The sequence below is a fragment of the Rhincodon typus genome, chromosome 18 (assembly GCF_021869965.1).
Source record: "Rhincodon typus isolate 14 chromosome 18, sRhiTyp1.1, whole genome shotgun sequence".
NCBI classification, from domain to species: Eukaryota; Metazoa; Chordata; class Chondrichthyes; order Orectolobiformes; family Rhincodontidae; genus Rhincodon; species Rhincodon typus.
The window spans coordinates 21,116,189-21,143,102 of NC_063349.1; the positions used below are offsets into that span (position 1 = coordinate 21,116,189).

Below are 26,914 nucleotides of genomic sequence, written 5' to 3' on the forward strand. Positions count from 1 at the left end.
TCATTCACCCCCACTGCTTTGTCAGCTTAAAGATTCAAGTTCCTCTCCAGCACTTCCTACTTGTTAATTCTGAACCCTTTTACTGACAGTTTCCTCCTCTCTTCTAGTCATCAGGTCAGCATCTCCTTCCTTAGTAAAGACAGATACATAGACAGATTCTCTGAACAGATTTTTACGTGAAAGGGGATTCGTTCATTTCATGGTCAATTTGACACAATAGCAGAGTGAGACAACGGCTGAGTGTACTGACTATACTATTGGAAATTTGATTCAAATTGGAAATTTGGTGCAATGTGGGATAGTGGTGCTTTAACTAGAGTTTACTGCAAGAAGTAAACCCCCCAGAGCAAGAGGTGAGTGGGAGAAGATAAAAGGCATGGACTGAGAGACCAGCCTTCAGTAAGAACAGCAGTGGAGTACAAACCACAGCATAACACAAGTGCTAGGAAAGGAGCTGTTTGGTGAGTAGAACTAGTGAATATTTCCAGTCTTCAAAGTAAAAATAAGGTCTTCAGCTTTTGTTTAGTCTTTTCTTGTCCTTTTTCTTGACAATAACTGCTTAAAAATTAGATTGATACTAGTGATTTTCTTCATTTTACTTTATAAAAACAAGACATTATTACATTGAAGTATAAAGGGTAGGGAATATTGTGTAGTCAATTTATAAATGAAATCAAGTACAATAGTGATGGCAGGATGGGCAATGTGGTGTTGCTGTCATATCTGGAAGCTGCTGGCCGCCATTGTGATCCAAAGCAAAAACAGTGTTTTCGAGCAAGTTCAGATCTGAGTGGAGGAGCTAGAGTCTTAGCAGCAGACATTGCACCATTGCAGAGAAGGGGAAAATTACCTGAACACTTCAGAGCGTGGTCACATCCTCCAGTCCAGGTGATTCAAACTTAGTCTGTGATAAGGGACAGGAGGGTGTGAATAAAACTGAGACAGATATGAGGACCCGAGGGTTAAAACTGAGTAACCTCAGCCCCTGCAATTACAAGGTTCTGGCAAGCTTTGCAGAGAGAATTGGGACTGCAAGGAAGATGAGCAAACTGACCACAGACCCTTGGTAACAGGGAGCCATTCAGGTGAATGAGCACTTTGTCAAATTCTTGCCTTATTCTGAAAACCTAAGTATACTACATCCATCAGCTCCCCTTTATCAATTTTCTAGTATCTTCAAAAAATTCCAACAGATTCATCAAACATGATTTTCCATTTGCAACTCCATGCTGACTGTTTCAGATCATTACAAACAGATCATTATCAACCAGATATCTATTTATTCTATCCTTTGTCATAAATTCTCATTTTCTCTATTAATGATGTAAGGCTAACAAATTTTTTACTTGTTTTTCTTTCGATCCATTCTTATGTAATGGAGTATCATTTGCTATCATCTAATTTGCAGGAAACATTCCAGAATCTGTAAGACTTTGGAAGTTAATCAACAGTACATTGACTATCTCTTTAGCCACCTCCTTCAACAGTCTAGGATATACACCATCAGGTCATTGGGATTTATAAACTCGACCCCATTAATTTCTCCTGTACAATCTTCTTACTAATGCTAATTTCTTTCAAGTCCTCATTTTCCCTAGCCACTTGGAATCGTTAGTTGTGGGAGTTTTCTGGTATATTCCTCAGTGAAAATAGGCACAAAGTAATCACTTAGCTTCTCTGCCATTTCTCTATTCTCTATTATAAATTATTCTGACACTGTGTATAATGGACCCACATTCATTTCAGCTGCATGTTTCCTTTTTACATACCTATAGACACTTTTAAGTGTTTTTTGCTTGACTGCATTCATATTCTATTTTCCCTGTCTGTATCTGTTTCTTGGCTCTCCTTGGTTATATTCTATAAACCTCCCAATCCTCAGAATTGCTGCTATTTCTGACAACTTTATGGGCTTTTTCTTTTAATTTTATACAACCCTGAATTTCTTTTATCAGCCATGGGTGACTAATCTACGTAAAGTTTTTGCATCTTGAAGAAATGTATAATTGCTGTAATTCATGTAATACTTCTTTAAATAATATCCATTGCCTATATAAAGTTATGCCTTTTTATGTATTTTCCCAGTCCTCAGCTAAGTTATATTTCGTGCCTTCATAATTTTCCTTATTCAAATTTAACACTTTTGCTTCAGGCTGAATTACCTCACTCAAAACAAAATATAAAATATAAAATATCATACTTTTGTCATACATTCCTCCAAGGTTCTTTTTAGAACAAGATTATTAACCCTTTCGGGTCGGGACCCTTCTTCAGAAATGGGGGGGGCGAAGATAGCGGGGAAATAAAAAGAGAGGAGGAGTAGGTAGAGAGTGGTGGGGATTGGTCAGTGGGATGGATGGGCAGATAGGTGGGAGAGAAGATGGACAGGTTGTGTCAGGTCAAGGAGGCAGGAGGGAGGATGGGTAGGGTGGTGATAGGTTGGATGCAGGTAGGGGGAAGTTACATAATACTTGACCTAAAATAGCGTGCCCTCTAGTTGGTTCCTCAACATAATGCTCTAGAAAACCAACCCTAACGCACTCCAGAAATTTGTCCTCCACAGTTTTCATGCTCAATTGGTTTACTTAGACTATATATAGATTGAAGTTACCCATAACAACTGCATTTCTCATGCTGCATGCCGCTGTCATCTCATGGTTTATACTATGTTCCATACAACATAATATTTAGCTTTGTTTCTCATGTATTCTAGTCTCCCTAGCATCAAAATTGGAAATACTGACCAAACCTATTCATTAACCAGTTCTTTCACCCCACTGTTGGTCTAACTATAAGCAGGCATCTTGATCCATATCTTACTTGCTGTCTCGCTCTCCTCTTGCTGGAAACTTTTTATTTCTTGGAGTAAACCTTAATTAAAGCATCTGTTTGCCCCTCTGCCCCAAATTCCCACATTGCCCCAAAATTCCAGTTACTCACTTTGTCTCTATCTCAGTCCGACAATGTCTCCCTTGTTTTGACCATGCGGCTTACTCTTCACTTTAATTAAAGTTCAAGTTCGCTATTGTGAATTACTGTCTTAATGAACTCATTTTTGGTACCTTCTTATATCTTTTAATAGTAATAGTTACAAAACATTAAGAATTGGGAATGCAGGGTCACATAGTATTCCAATAGGCTGTGGCTGGGCAGCTTACTTATTTCTCTTCCAAATATGTTCATTTCTCAACTGTGATTGTTTACCTGGGGCAAGATTTTCTAAAGCAATATGAAATACAAAGTAATCAATTCCTGAATTGGGGTAAATTATTTTCAGGAAAGGGAGATTATCTGAAACAACCTCTTGCTAGCTTTGAGCACCAAATGGTTCTCAACTTTTGTGAGATGTAACTGGGAACTGATTGCCTTGGTGTCAGTTGTGACTCACCTACAATATATAAGAAGGGAATATTTCAAGTCAGTCATAATTCTTTCTGCTTTTACCATTCTTTATTAAATGTCTTCTTATCCCATAATACAAGCTACTACAGGGATCGGACACTCAATTTCCTATAGCACAATGGCAGTGTTCCTGCATCTAAGCCAGAAGGTCTGTATTCAAATCCCACCTGTCCTAAAGGTGTGACATAACACATCTGACCAGAATCATAGGATCTGTACAATGTAGATTGAGGCCACTCAGTCCATTGAGTCTGCACCAACCTTCTGAAGAGCATCCCACCCTAAACTCATAACCCCACATTTACCATGGCTATTCCACCTAGTCTACACGTCCATGGACACTATGGGGCAATTTAGTTTGGCCAGTCTGTTGAACTTGCACATTTTTGGACTGTGGAAGGAAACCGGAGCACCTGGCAGAAACCCACGGAGAGAACATACAAATTCCACTCAGACTGTCAACCAAGGTTGGAATCAAACCGGGTCCCTGATGCTGTGAGGCACCAGTACTAACCATTGTGCCACCATGCTGCACATAAAGAAGTGATTTAAAATATATAAGGGGAGGCGATGGTGGTGGTCTCATCGCTGGACTGTTAATCCAGAGACCCAGATAACATTCTGGAGACCAGGGTTCGAATCCCGCCATGGCAGATAGTGGAATTTGAATTCAATAAATACCTGGAATTAAGAATCCAATAACGTTTGTGATTCCATTGCTGATTGTTGGAAAAACCCATCTGGTTCACTAATGTCTTTTAAGGAAGGAAACTGCCATCCTTACCTGGTCTGGCCTACATGTGACTCCAGACCCACAGTAATATGGTTGACTCTTTACCCTCAGGGCAATTAGGGATGGGCAATCAATGCTGCCTAGCCAGTGATGCCCTCATCCCGTGAATGAATAAAGAAAAAAAAATATAAATCCAGTGCAGACGTTTTAGAATTTTGGTGGCCTCGGATGGGATTTGGGAGTCCTTTGCATTCGTGGCTTTGGAGTGGGACCCGTAAAAGCTATCAGTGATGAATCAGAGGATGAGCAAAGTTTTAGCAATTTTACTATTGTCGTGGCTCAAAATCATGAGATCTTTTCTGAAGGCTTCATAGGGGAAGGGCAAGAGAAAGGGTAAGTTCCTTACCAGTTCAGGGGTTGTGCCCATACTATGATCAATACAAGACATTAGTCCAATGGGATCTGATAATATGGCAGAGCTACTTCTGTCTTTTCCAGAAGTATAACCTGTAGTACCTGACTCTTCAGTTCTTGATGCGCTGTGTCAACATTCCTTTGATATTCTCAGAGAGAAAAAAGAACCTTTCATCTCATCTTGAGGTGAAGACAGTTTGTATAATCAGCACTGCTAAAGCACTAAATACTGATGATGTGATGGAAATTCCAGTACATTGAGCCTTAAGAGGTGGTCGATTTAAAGTTTTATTCAACAGCACCCCAGACATACCTGATGAGTTTATCCAAGAATATAGGGAACATGAAACGTTGCACGTGCAGGAAATAGTCTTGCAGGATTGAAGAATGAGAATTATCTACTTTTGTGAGAGAGCTTGGAAATTGTTCATTTTGGATTAATGATCCAGATACACTGTCAGATGTCACAAGAGGCAATTCTGAAATTCCTATAAAGTTGATTTTCTTTTTTCATTCAGGATGTTTTATAATGACTCCAGATGCAGTCCCAGGAGTCGTGACTGCAACTCTTCCAATGAAAGCAGCAAACTCTAGAGAGATTTTTTATTCCTCGCAGTCCTTGAGCAAGTTGTTTGAAGAAGCGATTGTACTATACAGTCTTCCCAATGAATAAATCATCTCTTTATCCTAGAATTGAAAATACAGTACAGGAATCTCAAGATGTTGTCTTGCTGTTGCAACTGAATGGTGGTATTGCACAGATCTTCTTCAGTGGTGAAAATTTAGGGTTTAATGATTATATAGATAGGCCTCTGAAGTAAATATTGATGTCACTGTGACCTCTGTAGTCACATGTCTGTGATTTAAAGAAGTTGGACCCTGTACCACTCAGAGGTTTCTGTTCTGTAGCCTTACCACCATGAAAAGTGGTAAACATAGTTTATTTGCTACTAAAAGCCTGGCATGAGCTTGCATCAATACCTAAAGAAGTAAAATTAGACTTTGATTGAACAACCATTGAGGAAACTCAGATACTACCCAGACTATAGAATATACTGCAACTGGCAAAGCTACCGCAATATCTGCCAGTGCAGAAGGAATCCGTGACTCACCAGGGAGCTGGTCACGGACAGGGTCAGTGGGTTTCTGACGCCATGCACAAGCCAGGCAACTCTTACAGTAGCTGTTAAGGTAACATTGGCCCTAAATTTTCATATCAGTATCATTTCAGGTTTCAGTTGTGAACCTCTGTGGAAACTTCCATTTGGCTGCAAACTATTGCATCATCATTCAGGCAGATATCCTCATGATTAAGATAGGAGACTACATCATATCTACCACTGATACAGCTACCTAAACACAAAGGGAAATAGAATTCAGCACCAATTCTGGACTCCTCTAAGTGCCATGTGACCATCAGAGTACCAACTGACAGACCTGATTAACAGGAAAACATAATATGCACTCAATGTACAGTTGGTGTGTGAACACAAGAAAAACTTCCTCCATGTATGTATACATTTCCTTGGTAACTAGCATGACTCCTCATTCACTCTATTCCAGTCAAATCTTTTACAACTCTTCCAGTCAATCTCCCAGCTAAGGAGTGGGTTCTAGACAACAAGCTTAATGTCTGAGGAAATGACTCCTCACAACACCACAAGTGCCAGAGCAGACCACTTAACAGCATTACAATGACAGCCGCCTGATTACCTGCAGGTCATCGGCCTGTACTCCTTTGCTGGTGCATTATCAAGGACAGCTGCTGTCTTGCATGATAGTTGTGTACAGCATGCTTCACAATATAGCAAAGACAAGTGATTTTTTTTTTAATGTTCATTCACAGGATGTGTGCATCTCTAATTAGTTGAGCATTTGTTGCTTATTCTTCATTAGCCAGTATACAGGCAATGCAGATGAGAATGTAGTGAAAAAATGGTCATATAGTTCTAAGTCATTTTGGTGTGTGACTTAGACGGGAACCTGCAAGTCTTGGTAGTGCTCCCTTACATCTACAACCCTTGTCCTTCTAGGCTATAGAGATAGTGTGTTTGGAAGGTTCAATCAATGGAACTGAGGCAAGTTTATGCATTGCATCTTGTAGAAGGTATGCACTGTTGTCTTTTTGCATTGGAGGTAGAGGGAATAAATGTTTAAAGTATTGGATGGGATGCTAATTAAGTGGACTGTTATCTCCTCCCTGGCATTGAGTGTCTCGAGTATTGTTGGAGCTACACCCGTCCAGGCAAATGAAAAGTATTTCATCACACTCCTGACATGTACTGTGTAGATAGTGGACAGGTTTTTGGGATTCACCATAGAATTCCTTGCTTCTGATCTGTTATTGTAGCCACAGTATTTTTATATGGCCAGTCTAGTTCAATTTCCAGTCAGTAGTAACTGCCAGGAATTTGATAATGTAGTTGATGAACATTAAAGTCCCCTACCCAGTGTACGTTCCATGTCTTTGCCAGCAGTACTATGGGTGTACCTGCACTAGACAGACTGCAGCAGTTTCAGAAGATGGTTCAACATCACATTCTCAATAGCAATTAGAGATGGGCAGTAATGCTGGCCTTGCCAATGCTTGCCCATACCTTAGTGAAAAAGAAAAAAATCTGCATTGGTAATGGTTCTGCCAATGTGCCCACATCTCATAGAAGAATAAAAAGTTTTGCATGGGTTACCCAGAACTTGGAAATTTACCAATTAGGCCAAAGTAATGTGAATTGCAATGTTACATACTTTGCCAAGGAAATCAATTACTGGAGGTAAGGAGAAGATTCTAGGAACATACAAATTAGGAGCATGAGTGGTTCATTCAACCTGTCGAGATGTAACAGTGAGTATATAGCAGATCATCTACACCAGTGCCACTTTCCAATGTGTTCTCCTTATCCCTTGCCCTCATTAGTATCTAAAAATCTATCAATTTCATTCTTGAAAATGCTCAATGAGTAAAATTCCACAGTTTTCTGAGTAGAGAATTTCCAAGATTCACCACCTTCTCACTGACACCTTAAGTGGCTTACGCCTTATTCTGAGACTGTTTCCTAAGGTTTTAGATTTAGCAGACAAACGTATTATCCACGTGATGGGATCAGATGGCCAGTTGACTATGCTTCCAGAGCTCTTAAATACACTTAACATTGATATTCTGTCATTAAGAAAGAAGTACTCACGGATTCAAAAGGACAAGAAACTCTTTCCCATACATAATGCCAAATGTCAGAATGCCAGACCATAAAGAAATACTTAAGAAGAAAGGACATTAAAGGACAGAATAAGTTTGTGTCTTCAGTCAAAGACACAACCTACCCATTTTGAAAAAAGGGAGCCCAGGTGCGAATCAGAGACTATTTGTGTGAGGCACTGTACTTGTGACGTCCCAACAACCAAGATCATACCGTACCGGAACACCAAATGGCATTGTTCCAAAAAACAATATTGTCTCGATTTTGCTAAAAAGCTAATGGCCAGATGATCTGCATAAATTGGTGCTTAAGAGGTGCCTACAGAGCCATCAATGATGTATACAGGGACAGATGATCCTTAAAGAAGCAGTTTGGTATGCAACAAACACTCACCAAACCTTCTAAGGAACTTTGTATAACTTCAGCTTAATACAATCACTTCACAGGTATTTTCTGTAGAGTGCAGAGACTTTGCAGGAAGGTTTGAGAGGGAAGGTATGGAAGGCATGTAACGTGTAAATAATTAATGGGGATGAGTTGCAAAGAGATATGGAGTAAGGGTTAACCAAAACTTTATTTTAAGAGTACACACTGAGCATGTATATAAGAAACCATTATAATGATATTGGATCATGTGAAACTGGGAGCAAAATCTGTAAGGTGTCCTCTTACCGTCCCTTGTATAAAGTTGTGTTTAATAAAGCTTTAATATTCATTAACCTGAGTGTAGGCCTCATCTTACTGTACTAATTGCTAGATTGTAGTAAAACGTTTCATTTGGACCAAATGGATCTAAATTATGTTTGGTCCTTGGAGAAGGAGACTCTGTTTGAAGAGATGCCTGCTGCTTTAAAAATAATCTTGGCACAACAGTCATTTCCTTCAGTTTTCGAGTGAAGCATTCCCCAGCGACTCAAAAAATAGCAGACCCAATTATTGCTAGATCTAGAAATAGTCCAGATGCAACAGAAGAATCAAAGAAAGGCAGAATGAGGATAGAAGCACCTTTAGCAGATAAAATTGGAACAACAACAATAATGAGTGAATTACTCTGAGGAATGTGTGAAGAACAGTTAATAAGACAATTGTATGAAGTGGATGAAGGTAATACAGGCAATTAAGTATGTTATCAAAGAAAGGATCATAATGAACAGAAAGAACTTAATAATGTAAGAAGTTGTAATGCATTATACACATAAAATCTAAGTTAATTTAAAGAGAGGATAAACTTTTAATTGAATATTATGTTTAACTGTATAACACATAATAACCAAGGATTCACTCATGCTCCTATGAATAGGACGAGACTGAAACTGATGTTTGTGTTGTGTATTTCTGTAATTAAATTTCATAAAAGTGTTCAAATATCTGCTCCAGTTCTATCCTTCAGTGGGAGCTCTCTGGTATTGAACAAATGGCACGACAAAGAAAAAGTTATAGACAGAGGCAGAATCATCACGTATTGTTGCTATCTGGGAAAATAAATTGACAGTTATAATCTGAATTTTTTTGAATTCAGTAAGGAGTCTGGAAGTATCTAATCATATGGTGAGGTGCCTTTCCTCTAATTTGCACTGATCTTCAATGGAACAGTTAAGGATGCCGAAGTCAAAGTAGGAATGGGGCAAGGAATTAAATGTCAAGTGACCGGAAACTTGGCTCATTCTTTCAGAGTGACTAGAGCTGTTTCATAACAGAGTCACTCAATTTGTGTCTAATCTTCCTTGTATAGAGAAAAGTACATTGTACACAATAAATGCAATGTACTAAAATTTGAAAGGAAGTATGAATAAGGCATGGTTTAATCCAGAAGGAATGTTGGCACCCAGGTAATGAGAGGTTGAAAAAGTAGGTGCTGCATTCAGTTGCGTGGAAGGCTTTTGTGGGAAAGTGGGGTTGTTGGAAGTCATTGAGGAATTGTTCAGGGTGTCAGAGAGGGGATGGTCTTATCAGAATACAGGAAGCATAATGGAGGAGATAATTTTTTTTTTAAAATGGGTCCATGGGATATGGTCATTGCTGGCTAGGCCATCATTTATTGCCCATCCCTAATTGCCATGAAAAAGTTGGCAATGGGCTACCTTTTTGAACTTATGCAGTCCTTGCAGTGTAGAGACAGCATAGTGCTGTTAAGAAGGAAGTTTCAGGATTTTTCCCAATGTCAGTAAAAGAATGGTAGTGATAAAGCTTCAAGCCAGGATGGTGTGTGGCTTCAGAACGAACTTGCCGGTGGTGAAGTTCCTGTGCATCTGCTGCCCTTGTCATTCGAGGTGATCATGAGTATTGAAGGAGCCAGGATGGGTTACCACAGTGTAATTTAGTGCTGGCATTATGCTGGAAGTTGTAGAAATGGTGGACAATAATTCATTGAATATAGAGGCTATTGGAGTGGTTTGAGTAGTATCCTTATCATTGGTTCTGCGAGGGGAGGGATAGGATGACAGTGGAAGATGTGAATAGAAAAAACACAATTAAGGGCCCGTTCAACCACAGGGAAAGTAAATATTCAGTTGAGAAAAATGCAGGATATGTCACAACAGATATAACTGGAACAGATAGTAGATCTGATAAGAAATTGGGAGAATAGAATAGAACACGTATTAGAAGTCATCTGGAAGGAGATACAAAGAAAGAAAATGTTGAAGTCGGTGGACTTCATCGTAGGTATTAGTTGATTGTCTATCACCAGGAATGGAGACAGAGCAGTCATGGAAAGCAAGATAAGAGTCCGTAGTAAACAATGTGAAGGTGAGGGAACATTGAAAATTGAAAGCAAGGTTGATGAAGTTTTCCAATTTGGACAAGATCAGGAAATGGCACTGATGCAGTCATCAATGTTATAGGAAAAGAGATAATGTTCGGATCCTGAGTAAGACTGGAATGAAAAATTGTCCACGTGTTGTACAATAAAGCAGACTTAATTAGTTCTGACAGGAACACCTTTCATCTGAAATAAATGGACAATACCTGGATAGCAACATGTCAATTGAAGCTTTCAACGTCAATATACTCCATTGGAGAGAAAATAAATGCTGTGCACTTGATTAGCTGAGTATCTAATCAATGGTTACGAGAGCCCAGTAAGCCTGGGTTCAATACCAACCTGCTCCAGGCTGATTAAAAATATCTACAAGACCAAGTGTGAGATGACAATAGGTATTTATTTAAAGAACAGAAAATTAAAATGTAGGGCATGATATTTGAGCACAGTTAACTCTCAGATGTGATTTACTGCTGAAACATTATATTGCAGCACCACGCTGTGGCAGGCATCTACAGTTCATGTCCGATGTACTTTTCTGTCTTGCAATATTTTGCTCATGCTTGCTAACTCCTTACTGTCATTTTTACGCTCTCACTCCACCTTTCAGTCCTAGCCATTAACTGTAGGGATTTTTTTAGATTGCAGATACAGAGCAAACTGCTAATGACAATTATTTGGGAACCCAAAGGAAAAAGAGCAGTGTTAAACTCAACCTTGTAGTGGTCAAAAATCTTTGACGTAGGAAGAAAATTTGCAACTTTCCTTTAACGTTTCCTTTATCATTTTCAATACTGTTGACTCTCTAGTAATATCTTTTTTATTTAATCTGTATGAGTGTGTCGAAGAAGTGATACATTTCATTGCCATTTCCCCTTTATCCACCTAGAATTTTGGTTTCAGTAAGCTTAATTGTCTTTTGTTTATCAAGAAAACAAAATCACTTAAACTAATACTTTTCCAAATGTAATTTTGTAAGGGACAGTAAGTGAGGATACGTCACTCTGTAGAAGTTAATGGCAATTGCTTAATGTTAATAACATTACATACATGATATACCAAACTAACCTGAGACTGGAATATTAAGTGTAATTCATTTACATGATTTATTAGCATTCTCAATTTAAATTTCAGTTGTAAATTAATTTGTTCTATCAAATGTATCTGCAATATTTATTTTACAATACACCCATTTATGGGAAATGAATTCTCAAGTTCCCAGCCTGTGCATTTAAAAATTACAGGCCATGTAGAATGAAGTAATAAAGATATTTTTGCAATTTATATATAATAACAGTCTACTAGGAAAGAAAATCTTGAAAAGCTCTTGTAAATCATTGCAAAAACTTGAAACACTATTCTCTATCCTTTCTTCCATTTCTCCAACTCCTATTTACGTTATTTTATTCTTTCTCCTATAATCAATGTTTTCATTTTTATGTTTGTTTTAATTGATGCAAATTATTTTAATATTTTTACTTTTTTAAGTTAAGATTAAATACTGTTTCTAATATGACTGAAAATATTGGTCTTAAAGGAAAAGTATTTAGCTGAAAATCAGCTCTGTGTTTTCTAAACCAGTTTGAACTTTGACAATTTCTTGTGATGAGCACTGATGTGGCCTAGACCAATAACTCATTGCCACTCCAAGAGTTACATCTTGAAATGGAATGACAAAAATAAGCAAAATAATAGTTTGTAAATTACTGTGTATGACACTGACATGTCAAAAATGCTTAAAATATGGGTATGATTTCCCCCATTATTTCAGCGTTGGTCATGGCACATTCAAAGTAGTGTCTTCTTTAAAATAGCACAGAGTCCTTTGCTAGTTGTCTCATGATCAGCACAGTGTTGAATCAACTTGTTTCTTTTTACTTTCTCAGCTGATAGTTGGTGTGATCTGGAGAAGCTAGTGAACATGAGAACATAGAGATATTTTGTACCATGATTGAAAAAAATCTTATGCTTAGCTAGTGATTCATTGACAAATATCTTACAAAACTAATTGCAAAACACAAATAATCTGTGAACTCCAAGGTGATTAGTAGGAAGCTTAATGCTGAGGCATCCTTGAAGAGGAGGTGAGTTAGTTTTGAACATTCAAGACCAATAGAGATTGGGAGTCACGGTATATTGCAGCAATGATGCCCCACCTCTGGTGGGTGGCCAGTTATGCTTGGGGACGGTCAGGAGAGAGTATAGCTTCATGCACCACAGAGCAGTCATTGAGGAAGCCTCACTAATGGGAAGGGCTGCCAGACTTTGGGGTTGGGAAGTGGCTCTTAATTGGACACCCAGTGAGTGGCTGCGCAAGGAAGAAATTGGTCTCCCTTTCTGACACATCCCCCTTACCCAGTTTTCCTGTCTTTCCAAAACCCAACTCATCACCATACAGCAAAGAAGTCAGCCCAATATTATTGTTTCATAGGCTCAGTTGAAAACTTAAAGACAAACAACAGATTCACAGTGGAAAAGCTGGTTGATTTTGCCAGTAACGACACGTAATCAGAAATGTGGCCATTAAATTCAGTTGCATAGTATTTATGTTTTCAGTGCTTTTAGCATATTGTTTTGGCTCCAGAATACCACCTCTACAATGCATGAACACTTCTAGTGAGGTTTGTGTTAGGTGCCATTTTGAGTAGGCTGATATAATGCATACTGTGAATAAGATGCCATCAGTTGCAAGCAGAGGTACAGCCTTATAACAAGGAAATGACAACATTGTCAGTAGCTTTAAAGATGATAAAAGCCTTGAATTTCTTCATATCAGGATCCTTAAGTATGAAACAAGGAGATTTCCAAAATATCGCATTTCACCATCCACTGTTGAAAAAGGAGTGTCACTTTCTGCGCTTTTCACCAGAAGAGTTGAATAATTGCACTCAGTCATTTCAAAGAGATACAGGCAGAGGAAACACACGGTTTCATCAGGATAACAGGCATCCTCATGGTGATGATTCACTTTACCATACATAGGTAATGTTTACGCATCTCATGCAATTTCAAAGTACCACAAGAACAAAACGTTAAACTCCTTTGAGCACCTAGTGCATGAGCATACTCAGGTACAGCATGTAGGCCAATGCCTGCTCTCCTGACAGCAGTTATGAAGTTACTTTTCTGCGGAAGTCAGTTATATCATCAGTATTTGATTTGATTTGATGTATTTATTGTCACGTGTGTTTTGTCACAAAATACAATGAAAACTGTTATATAGTATCGTCACTCTCAAGTGCCCTTTTAAACGACAGAAAAGTAAACCAAAACATAGAATATAAAGGCAGAAAAATAAAGATCAACTTCACAGCCCTTTTTGTTAAGTGCTCAATCATGGACCTGAAGCAACCAGCCATGAATCCTCTCACTGCATTCTTCGGCTCCATCTCTCTTTCACCAATGCAGCAGTCAGCAATGCTGCCAGGTCCCAGATTAGTCCAAACTCAACGCCGCTGCCACTAAGAGCACCTCCAGGCCCTCCTTGCTAATGCAGCCACAACCTGTACCACCAGGTCTCATATTGAGTTCATGCACCCCTTTGCTGTCGCCTTCATGAATCTGAATCTGTGCTGGATGCAGATGCCATGAGGAACCAAACTCACCTCCACAGTAGCAACCATGAGTCGGCGCTGGACTCGTTGACGCAGAAGGTGCTGGGAACCCAAACTCGCCACCGATGCCATTGCCGCGACCAAAGTCTTCACAAAAGGTAATAAAAAAGAAGAAAAACAATGAGAAAAGAGAAAACAAAAGAAAAGCATTCGGAGCGGACGAGCCCTGGGCTCGGGCCATACTCCACTGCCATCTTGGATTATTTGACCTAATATGAGGAACCAGAAGAGCAATTACTGTACAGCAAAAGGCTGTTCACTTGCTGCCACACTTATTTTACTCAGTACACAAGCAGTGCACATTCTGCAGTTTGCGTATAATGTCTTCCATGCTAATGCTTGAAATCTTATCATACTGATATTTGGACTTCTCATGCAACACTTTTGCTGACTGAATTAGTCTTGACGAGTCCTGATTTGTCTCCAGAATGCACATAATATACCTTGGACTGTTGTTCCTCTAAGCTGTGTCTTAGCATAATGTATTGAAGGATTAAATCAGGAATTGGAAGGGAGAAAGGAAGTCAAGAAAATTACAATCACCGTGGAAATACTGAGAAATTTCATGGACTACATCCCAGGATCTTCAAAAAAGTGAATGCAAGAATACAACAGCAGGGATGTACTGCTGAAGCTATGCAAGGCTATTATCAGATCACACTTGGAAAACTTGGCTCAGAACGGTCCAGAAGAAGTTTACAAGAATGATCCTGGGAATGAAGGGGTTATCATATGAGGTGAGTTGCGGACTCTTGGCCTGTACTCGGTAGAATTTAGAAGGGTGAGTGGGGGTCTCATTGAAACTTACAGAATACAGAGGCCTTGATGGAGTGGATATGGAGAGAGATTTCCACTAGTGGGAAAGACTAAGACCCAAGGGCACAGCCTCAGAATGAAGGGATGACCATTTAGAACTAAGAAGAGGAATTTCTTCAGCCAGAAGATGGTGAATCTTTGGAATTCATTGCCACAGAAGGCTGTGGAGGACAAATCATGGAGTGCGTTCATTACAGAGATAGATACATTCTTGATTAGTAAGGTTACAGGGAGAAGGCAGGAGAATGTGATTGAGAAACATATCAGTCATAATCAAATGGCGCAGGCTGGATGGGCCAAATGGCCTAATTCTGCTCCTTTATCTTGTGATCTTATTGTTTATGGCTAGTGAGATAGCTGAAGCATTGATTTTAATTTTCCAAAATTCCCTAATTTGGGGAAGATTCTATTTGATCTGAAAATAGCAAATGTAACTTCTTTATTCAAAAAGGTAGTTGTACAGAAAGCAGGAAACTATAGGCCAGTTAGCTTAATATCTATTACTTGGAAAATATTAGAAGCCATTATCAAAGACATTAGAGCAGGTCTATTAGAAAAAAAAATCAAGATGACTGAGGAAAAGTCAACATGGTTTTGTGAAAAGGAAATTGAGTATTGCTGAGAAAAAAGCACATTTTATTGAATTTTCATCGTGCACATACAGGATAATTTGCAAGAATAGCAATTCAAGGTGAAAACCAATAATTATACTGCATGAGAGGGGAATGCAGTTGGCAGTTGAACTTTGGTAGAGGCATTATGGAGAATGCACCAATTAATAATGATTGACAGGTAACTGTAAGGCTTTGTTAAATTTTAAACTAGGTAGGTTGATTTTGATTGGTCAAGATATTGCTTGAAAAATGAAACAGCGAATGACTGTCACCCGTTTTTTGTGAATGTGTATGATCTTTTTGCCTGCAAGAAACAGGGCCCTGTGAAACAATATAGGTAGCTTCCAGCAAACGCACGTGCTCCACATTGAGAGCTGACTGGCAATCCTAAAGTGGTTATCAGTATACTCCATTTTCAACAGCACTTAAGTTTTGTATTACTAAATTTGAAAAGAAAGCCATTTGTAACCAATTAATTGAAGTTCTTTTAAGATGTAACATGCAGTTACTTGTGGTTACAATGGGTATTTTTCTGGTTGGAAGGTATAATAAGTGATTTACCACAAGTGATTAGAGCTGGGACCTCAAAAGCAACATTTTACAATTTAAATAAAGGACTTGGGATGAAGGAACCACATGTAGGGTAAGGTAGTCACTTTGAATTAACTGGCTCTTAACAAGCTTCCTTAGTGTAGAAATATCATTAGGAGCTTGGGATGTACAAGGAATGAATATAAAGTGAGTGCAAACAGTTGACATTATTGCCTATAGAACAGTGTGTTAGCTCCATCTTCCATCAAGCAGGTGATCTGACATCATGGTGATGGAGTTCCATATGCAGATGCTCAGGAGCTCTTAACTGAGTATTAAAACTTCACTCCAAATCTCTCCCACTGCCTTTATCCTTATTCACTATTTATGCTTCTTACAAAGTCTCCTACAACTTATCCCCTCACCCTATCACAACAGGGATGTCTTCAAGGTGGTTTTGCCAATTTCACCCAACATGTACAGAATTTCTTTTGAGGTAGTGAATGTGTTCCAAATTTATTCTCCCATGGTGTACATTCCTCTTCCTTGTCATTAATGGTTGTGTGTCTTTGTCTCCTTAGTTCCACAAGCAATTCCACTTTTAATTTATTTATTAACTCAACCAACTTGTTTCTTTTGTTGAGGCATGGTTAGTAAGTTTGCAGATGACATCAAACTTGGTGGACAGTGAAGAAGGTTATCTAAGATTACAAAGAGATCTTGATCGATTGGGTCAATGGGCTGAGGAGTGGCAAATGGAGTTTAATTTTTGATAAATGTGATGTATTGCATTTTAGTAATACAAACAAGGACAGGGCGTATACAATTAATGTTAGGGCCTTGCATGGCATTTTAGAACGGAGAGACGTAGGGGTTCTAGTACATAATGTTTTGAATTTTGCGTCACAGGTACACAGGGTAGTTAAGAAGGCATTCAGCATTCTTGCCTTCATTGCTCAGACCTTTGAGTATGGGAGTTGGGATGTCATGCTGAGGTTGTACAGGACATTGGTGAGGCCACTTCTGGAGTACTGTGTGCAGTTCTGGTTGATTATTACTATTATTATTAAACTGGAGACGGTTCAGAAAAGATTTCCTAGGATGTTGCTGGGAATGGAGGATTTGAGATATAAAAATAGACAGGAAAGGCTTGGAGTTTTTTTCAATGAAGCATAGGAGATTGAGGAGTGACCTTATTGAGGTTTATAAAATCATGAGCGGCATAGATAAGGTGAAATCAAGGATGTTTTCCCTGCAGTGGGGGAGTTCAAAACTAGGGGGTGTATTTTGAAAGTAAGAGAAGAAATATTTAAAGGGGCAACTTTTTTACACAGAGAGTTGTTCGTGTGTGGAATGAACTCCCAGAGAAAGTGGTGAATGCAGGAACAGTTACAACGTTTAAAAGACATTTGGATAAGTTCATGAATAGCAACGGTTTGAAGGGATATGGGCCAGGTGCAGGCAGTGGGACTAGTTTAGTTTGAGGATATGGTCGGCAGAGACTGTTTGGACCAAAGAATTTGTTTCCATACTGTAGGACTCTATGACTCTTTAACTTAGCTTTTGTTTCAGGTCTTGTAAATCCATTATGAATAATTATTTGATGAATAATTAAGTGTAACGTATCCCAGTAATGGGCATAGCAGTGTTTCAATTTCATGAGAAATTTCTCATTTTGTTTTGGAACTGTGCCTTAACAGTATCTCCTTGGTAGAACAACCAGAATACTTAAAATTTTTTTAAAAGAAGTGCTAGAGATGCACTGCAAGTCTGACAGCATTTGGGGGAAGATTGTCTTTATTTTCCAACCTACCAACCTCCATGTACAAAGAATCATCATGTGCCATTCCTGCCTATTTCAGCTTGATGCTATAATCGTATACATCATTCCCTTCCCTCCACTGTCAGCATTCTGAAGGGACCGCTTACTAAACAACATCCAGGTCCACTCCCCTATCAACCCAAAACTCATCTCCTTCCCATGGCACCTTTCCATGCAAAGGCAGGAGTTGCAAGAACTTCCCTTTTACCTCTTTTCACCTTATCTCCCAGCTGCAAATACCCTTTCCAAGTAAAACAGCAATTTAGTATACTGTGTTTGCTGCTCATATTGTGGCCTTCTCAACATTGGGGAGACCAAACACAGGCTGGGTGATCATTTTGTTGAACATCTCCACTCAGTCTATGATGATAACCCTGATGTTCTGTTTGCTTGCCATTTTCATTCACCACATTTTTTTTGTCATGTTCATTTTTCTGCCTTAGTCTCCTGCATCTTCCAATTAGGACATTACACTCTTCTGGATCAACATTGAATTCAACAATTTCTGGGAAGTTTGAGGGGGGAACCTGATTGAGGTGAAAAAGATCATAAGGGGCATGGACAGGATGAATAGCAAGCAGCTGCTACCCTTAGTTTAAGGGTCAATAACAAGGGAACACACTTTTAAGGTGAATGGTGGGAGATTTAGGAAATTTCTTTTCACCCAAAGGGTGGTAGTTGTCTGGAATCCCCTGCCTTCAAGGATGGTTGAGACGGGTAATGTCACAACCTTTTAAAAAAATATTTGGATGAGCATTTGACATCATGGCCATGTGCCCAGTGCTGGAAAGTGGGATTAGTGTAGATTTAATGTATTTTTGGCGGTACGTACTTGATGGGCAGAAGGACATCTTCATAATGTATGATTCTTTGATTCTATGAATGAGATTAGCCATGGTGTTAATGTGATGTATATGGACTTCTAGAAAGCATTTGGTAAAGTGCTACACAACAAATTTGTAAACAAAGTTATGGATCAGGGAATAAGAGGGATAGTAGCAATATAATTATGAAATTGGCTAAGTGACAGGAGATAGAGAGTAGAGAATAGAGTAGTGTTTGGATTGAATGAAGATTTCTAGTGGAGTAAAACATGGGTGGTTTTGCGACTCTTGTTCTAACTAATATATCTTAGTGCCTTGACCTTGATGTGCATGGCTCAAATTCAAAATTTGTGGACGATCTGAAAATTAGAAACATTGTGAACCGTGAGGATGGCAGTACAGAATTTCAAAAGCACATTGTAGAATTGGTGGAATGGGTGGACATGTGGCAGATGAAATTTAATGCTGAGAAGTGTGAAATGATTCATTTTGAGAGGAAAAGCATGGAGAGTCAATAGAAAATAAAATTTATAGTCAGAAGTTGGGGGCAGGAGCAGATGGATCTGATTTATATATGCATAAATTGTCAAAGGTGGTAGGATAGCTTAAGAGAGCAGTTAACAGAGTATGTAGCATTCTGTGTTTTATTAAAAGTGCATAAAATAAAAGACCAAGGTTGCTATGTTAGACTTGTCTGGAACACTGGTTTGGCCTTAACTGGAGTAATATTTCCAAGACTGGAGACTTTAGAAAAGCAAAGGTATTAGAAAGAGTGCAGAAAAGATTTGTAAGAATGGCCACAGGAACAAGGAACTTCAGTTATTTAGATTGATTGAAGAAAATATACAGCTTTCCTTGAGGAAAAGAAAGTTGAGAGATTTCACGGAGGTATTTGAAATCATAAAAGGTTTAGTCAGAGTTGATCAGGAAAAACTGTTCCCATTGGTAGAAGGACAAAGAATAGTAGGGCATAGATTTAAGGTAATTCAAAAAAGAAGCAATAGCAACATGTGGAAAAACATTTTCATGCAATGAATGGTTAGGATCTGATATGCACCATCTAAAAGTGTGATAGAGACAGCCTCAATTAATGCATTCAGGAGAGAATTGGATTGCAGAGATGATCATTGGCCAGAGAGTGGCACTTGGTAAATTGTTCCTCAGGAAATCCAGTGCAGACATGACAGGCTGAGTAGCTTCCTTTTAAGTTGTAACAATTCTGTGAATCTATACAGAGTTATTAATTATTCTGAAAGTTGCACTCACTCTGAACAAATGCTTTTTCTCTTTACTACAACCGTTGACAGTCCCTTTGCTTTTTGTTGCACAGTATCTTTATCATTTAGTCCGCCCCACAGTTCATTCTATCCCAGACCTTCTCTTTTGTTCTTCTAGCTCTCTCCCTATCAACAACATATAACCAATCATACTTCTACCCACAAATAAAAGTAAAGAACTGTGAATGCCAGAGGTGACTCCCTTTGCGTTTTGTTGCACAGTGTCTTTATCATTGAGTCGGCCCCACAGTTCATTCTACCCTTGGCCTTCTCTTTTGTTTTTCTATCTCTCTCCCTATCAATAGCATATAACCAATCATACTTCTACCCACAAATCAAAGTAAAGAACTGTGAATGCTGGAAATCTGAAACAAAAACAGAAAGGGCTGGATAAACTCAGCAGGTCTGGCAGCATCTATAGAGAGAAAAACAGAGTTAATGTTTAGTGACCGTTTAGGTTGCTGAAAACTTGCTGCAAAATTTACAATTTAACATTAGTTTTGATAGATCATAGTTAAGACAAAATAATGCCACAGAGTGTTATGATGCAGAAGACGACCATTTGGCCCATCATGCTGCACCAGCTCTTCAAGCAAGCATTGTTATCTGGTCCCAATCACCTGCCTTTCCCTAAAACTGTTGTGCACTATTTCTAGTCTTCTTGGGTACCTCAGTTGAACTTGCCTTAACTATATTTGTAGACATTGCATTCCATACTTTAACTACTCATTGTGGAAAAAACTATTTTTCATTTTCTCACATCATGCTTGCTTTCTTTTACATTTACCTTTAAATCTCTGCCCTCTCATTCTTGTTCCTTTTATGAGCATGTACAGCTTCTCGCTGTCTGCTCTATCTAGCCCACTCATGATTTTGAAAGCCTGTCAAATTTCCTCTCATCCTTCTTCTGTCCAATCTGTCCTCATAATTTAAGTTTCTTATTCTGTTCTTGGAAGTCACTTCTGCACTCTCTTCAATGCATTCACACCTTTCCTATAAAGCAATACCCAGAACTGTACACAGTACTCCAGATGAGATCTAAATAAGTGGCTTGCACAAGTTCAATATCACCTAATGGTCTTGAACAATATGCCTCTATTAGAAAGCAAGGACACTTTATCAACTGCTCTCTCCCTCTGTTCTGCCACTTCTAGTGCATGTATATGCTCAAATCCCCCTACTCCTGCACCTGTTTAAAATTATATAAGAGAAAATTTACCAAACAATTGAGAAAATTATCATAGAATCCCTACAGTCTGGAAGCATGTCATTCAGCCAATCAAGTCCACGCTGACCCTCCAAAGAGGACCATCCCACTCAAGACAAACCTCTCTACCTTTAGGGATAAGGTAGACCCTACATTTTCCATGGCTAACCCAGCTAGCATGTACAGATTCCTCCACACAGGGAGTCACCAAGACTGGATTCAAACTCAGGTCCCTGGTGCTGTGAGGCAGCAGTGCTGACCGCTGAGTCACAGTGCAGGTTTGCTACTGAAGTGAATATAATGGCTGTAATAATTCAGACATGCAGTTAATAACATGAAATCAGATATTGGCTGGAGTTCTGTGCTGCATAAACTTGAATGAGCACACAGTAAGCAGGCTGAAGCAAAGATTTAGAGAACAAATTAATTAAGGAGCAAGGTAAATATGAGTGAATAATCTGTATCAAATATTGTATATAATAGCTATTAATGCTTCAGACAGGATAACAATTAGACGTTTTCTCATTTGAAGTTATTAAAACTTCTCAAATGCCCTTTAAAAACCTGTCTGTTCTATTACAGAATGCAATGCAGAACAAAGAACTTTGATAGAGATATGTGCCAAGTCTGATCTATATTCAATGAATTGGTAATGTTAATAATGGCACCAAGAATCAATTTGTAGTGTCACTTTGTTTTCGAACACATTAAATGCTGGGATTTCTGATATATGTATTAACAGTTCAGAAATTTTAAAATTGGGTTATAGTTTCATATTAAATATAATTTTACAACAAAATATTAAAAATCCATGTGAGAAATGATATGACATAAAGGAATGAGATTAATGAATAACTCATTTTGATCACTAGAATTTTTTTCCAGACAACAATTTAGCTGATGTCAGTGGCTTCACATGCATTGTCTATTGAATAGTTGATATACTTGACTGCTCGAGTGCTGCTACCCCTAGCCAAAATGCTACCCACATTGAACAGGGAACCACCTGGATTGTACACACTGAACTAGAGAATATTCTATTTCCATGGAAATTTATCACTTACTATCCCCTTAAAAATGTAATCTCTAGACTTGCTACTGTGCCTATAGCTGCTTAACCAATGTCTTCATAGTAGAATGTGGGAGCTATTCTAAAGAAGGTACTGTTGTCGCTCAAGTGAGTGGCTCTTAGTGAAGTTCTAAAATTGCATTTAAATTTAATATTTCAGTACACATTTCGACCAGCATGATATATCAAATAATTGTCAAATTAGTATGTTTTCTTTATTTCCTATCTAATTGTGAAGCAAGGTGAAAATATGTATAGTGGGCATTTGCAAGTAACATGTCCCCATGTTCCTGTAGTCTGATTATTGTTTTGATCTTGAAATGCCTGTTTGGTTTACTTAGAGATTTATTCAGCTTTTGAGAATTTATTTTTTGACCTGGTGTGTTAGACATCTTGAGGCCATCCCATTTTCAGGAATTCAAACTTGGTTTTGCAAATATAAAGTAAAACCATAGGGCAGAATGTTGCTTTTTGAGATTAAGTATGGAGTCAGACCTAAAAATGGGAGGTACATTTACAGAGGGTGGAGAAGGCTTGTCTCACACAATTTCATTCTTTTCAACTCAATGCATAGGCATGCACATCTCAGCCCAGAGGGAAAGTGGCTCCACACTTCGTGATGCTTTCCCAGATGTACATTTTTTTGTGAGACAGCAACAGGAGTTATTCAGACAGACAAAGGCAGCCTGGACCAAGGTAGCTATGAAAGGTGCCAGAACCAGTTGAAGAGAACTTGGCTTAAATGCTGCAAGAGGATGCAGAAACAGCTGTTCTTTGCTAATATGAGTGCCACTATCTACTGAATGCTTCATTCTCCGATGAATGTGAGAGAGCGTTATAAGTTTGCCATTGCAAGAGAGGCGTCTTTAGTCGACCTATTCAGGGCTGTAAAGACGCATATTTGGACGAGGTGGGACTTGAATCCAGGTCTCCTGGCTCAGAGGTAGAGATACCATCAGTGCCCCACAGAAGCCCTCCACTGCAGAAGACAGTCATACAGAAAATTAGGTGCTAGGCATTTCCATCAGATACTTTATGTCCAATGATTATGTCTCAATTAATTAAAGCTACCACTATTGTATCACTTGCACCATGGTGATACTGCTCTCAAACATCTGCCAGGGTTCACAGTCAAATTTGAAAAAGCTACAACCTCAGCCCCTCAGGCACTTTCAGATTACTGATCTTTTATTTCAACTAGGAGAACTTACACATCTGATATGTTTTCAATAAAACTTGCATGGAACAAGGATACAACCACAAAAGGTATCTTCATTCAGAACACTTAAGATGTATCTCTGTCACTCACATCTTATAAGATTTTATTGTGCCTGAACCATTGTAATTCGTTGATGAAACAGAAGCACCATTCATTCTAATCTCCTCAGACACTCAAAATCACATTCTTCTTGCCAATAAGGGGGTACTGTGGCATAGAGATAATGTCACTTAGCAAGTAATCGAGAGCCCCAAGCTGAGGTTCAAGGGACACAAGTTAGAATTTCACCATGACAGATGATGAACTTTCAATTCAATCAAAATTTGGAATTAATAATTAGTTTAGTGGTGACCACCTAACTATTGTCAGTCATCCATAAAAACCCATTTGGCTTACCAATTCCCGATAGAGAAGGAAATCTGGTCTTTCCTGTTCTAGCCTACATATGACACCAGAGCCATAACACTCTTGTGCCTGCCTCTTATCTGCCATTTGAAATAGCCTAGCAAGCCAGTCAGTTTCTCTAACACTACAAAGTCTAAAGAATGCAAAGAAACCAGACAGATCACCTGAAATTGATGTAGGCCATAGAAATGACAACAACAGACCCAGCCTTATTGACTTTGCGAAGTCCTCTTTAATAGCATCCGGGGACTTAAGCTGAATTTGGGAGAATTGTCCGATAGTCTAGTCAAACAACCTCTAACATAGTCATATCTACAGAATCACATGTTACGGACAACTTGCCAGGCACCAGCATCACTGTCCTGTATCTCCTTTTCCATTGACAGGACGAACCCATCAGAGGTGGTGACAAATGGTATAGAATCAGGAGGGAGTTGTCCTCTGCCCTCAATATTGACACTGGATCCCATTGAGTTTTATGGCAGCAGGTCAAACACGGGCAAGAAAACCTCCTGCTGATTTCCATCTAACTCATTTTTTTTTTTGTTTAATGACTCAGTACTTGTCCATATGGAACACTACTCAGAGGAAACACTAAGAATAGCATATTTCTTGGTAGGGGTCTTCTGTGTTCACCACCAAGTGTGGCTCTATGGCACTTATGTGACCGAGCTGGCTGTGTTCTATGGATATAACTGCTAGACCAGACTTGCAGTAGGTGTTTTGGAAACCAGTAAGATGGAAAAACATATTCAACTCATCTCACCAGTCTACCTGCCAATTAATCTGTCCATGACAGTATTACCAGGATTGACCACTGCGCAGTCCTTGTGGAGAGGATGTCCAGTCTTCACATTAAGAATTCCCTCCATCATGTTGTGTGCCATGATGAAATAGACTTCAAATAGATCTAGAAAGTCAAACCTGGGCATGCTATTGGTCATCAGTAACAACAGAGTTATATTCAACCATAAGCTGTAACATCATGCACACTGCCATTAACATCAAGTAGGGAGCTCAACCTTAGTTAAATGAAGATTGCAGATGTAGCATGCAATACACAGGCCTAACTGATACCTCAACTAATGCATCAGATCTATGGGCTGCAATCCTGCCATATCCAGTCATGAATTGTGGTGGGCAATTAAATGGCTAACAGAAGAAGGAGACTGCACAATATCCTCAATTCTTAAAAATTGGGGAGCCCAGCATTTGAGTGCAAAAGACAAGGCTGAAGCATCCACATCCATCTTCAGTCAGAAGTGCCAAGTGATTGACCCATTGTAGCTTCTTCCTGAGGCCCCAGCAATTCAACCAATTCGATTCACCTTGCATGCTGTCAAGAAATGGCCGAAAGCACTGGACATTACAAAGAACATACAAACATGAAACAAGAGTAGGTCATTTAGTCCTTGAAGCCTGCTCCGCCATTCAGTAAGATCATGGCTGATCTGATTTTAACCCCAGCTCTACATTCCCTTGGTAGTCAAGAATTTGTCTATCTATACCTTAAAAATATTTAAAGTTGATGGGCTGTAACATTCCAGCAATAGTATAGAATCCCTACAGTGTGGAAGCAGGCCATTCAGCCCATCGAGTCCACACCAACGCTCCGAAGAGCATCACTCCCACACCCACCCACTACCCTATCCCGATAATCCTGCATTTCCCACGGTTAACCCACATAGCCTGCATACGATTGACAAGTTTAGCATGGCCAGTCTACCTATCCTGCGCATCTTTGAACTGTGGAAGGAAACCGGAGCATCCGGAGGAAACCCATGAAGACATTGGGAGCATGTGCAAACTCCACACAGACAGTCACCCAAGGATGGAATCAAACCCGGGTCCGTATAGCTCTAAGACGACAATGCTAACCACTGAGCCACCATGCCGCCCCATAATGCAGACCTATGCTTCAGAACTAACCACACCTCCAGCCGGGGTGGGTGGGAGATCCAAAGTTAGGGTCGACCCCACCCCACCCCACCCCACCCACCCAAAAGAAGTAACCTCTTTTCTTGCCAGCTTTTAGTTGCATGCATCCCTGCTTTCTAATGTGCAGCAAGAGACCATAATTCTCTTCTGAGTTTATCCCTCAGATCATCTGAATGGAGAAGTATATTTAAGTAAGATAATCCCAGACTGAAAATAAGGGTGAATCATGGGAGTGCTGTAGTCAAGTCTAACAATTAGTTAAAGAACAGCATTGATGAGGAATAGGAGCACTTTGCCCTCAAACTCCACTTACTTGGAACCAATAAATATGGTCATCCAGAGAAAAGAAATGTGGTGACAAATGTAATGTCAAAATATCAGGAATTTAGACGTTGATTGAATCATTTTTCTATTCCTCAAAGTAGGATGAGAGATGCTAAAGGGACTGATTCATAGGATGACAGGTCTGACATATGAAGAGAAATTGGATCAGCTAGGACTGTGTTTCCTGGAGTGTAGAAGAATGAGGAGGAATCTCAAAGACTGAGAAAATTTTAATAAAGGGAGCAGGAATTTAAGACTGAGTTGAGGAGAAGTTTCTTCTCTCAGAGGGTTGTGAGTCTTTGGAACTCCTTGTCTTGGAAAGCTGGGGACAGAATTCTTATGTTTATTTAAAGCTGAGATAGATAGAGTCTTGATCAGTAGGTTAATTAGTGGTTACCAGGAAAGTGCAGGAAAATAGATGTGAGCAGTGACAGAGCAGGCTCGAGGAGCCAAACAGCTTAGTCTTACTTCTATTTCTTATAGTCTTATGGACTAGACTGAATAAACGCAGGAAGAACATTCCCAATGACCAGAACCAGGGTTACAGTTTAAGAATATAGGGTAGGCCATTTAGGACTGAAATGAGAAGAAATCTCTCAGAGAGTGGCGAACCTGTGGAATTCTCTGCCAAAACATTAAATATTTTCAAGAATGTGTTAGACATGGTTCTCAATGCTGAAGGTATCAAAGGCTATGAGGAGAAAGCAGGAACAGGATACTGAGTTGTATGATCGGCCATGATCATATTGA

General features: G+C 39.2%; 1 protein-coding gene across 1 annotated transcript in view; it reads left to right on the top strand.

The window, feature by feature from the left end:
* The window catches only part of LOC109920177 (voltage-dependent L-type calcium channel subunit alpha-1C-like), a 656,132-nt gene that overhangs the window by 302,685 nt on the left and 326,533 nt on the right, over window positions 1-26,914 (top strand). The gene's annotated exons all lie outside the window — the stretch shown is intronic.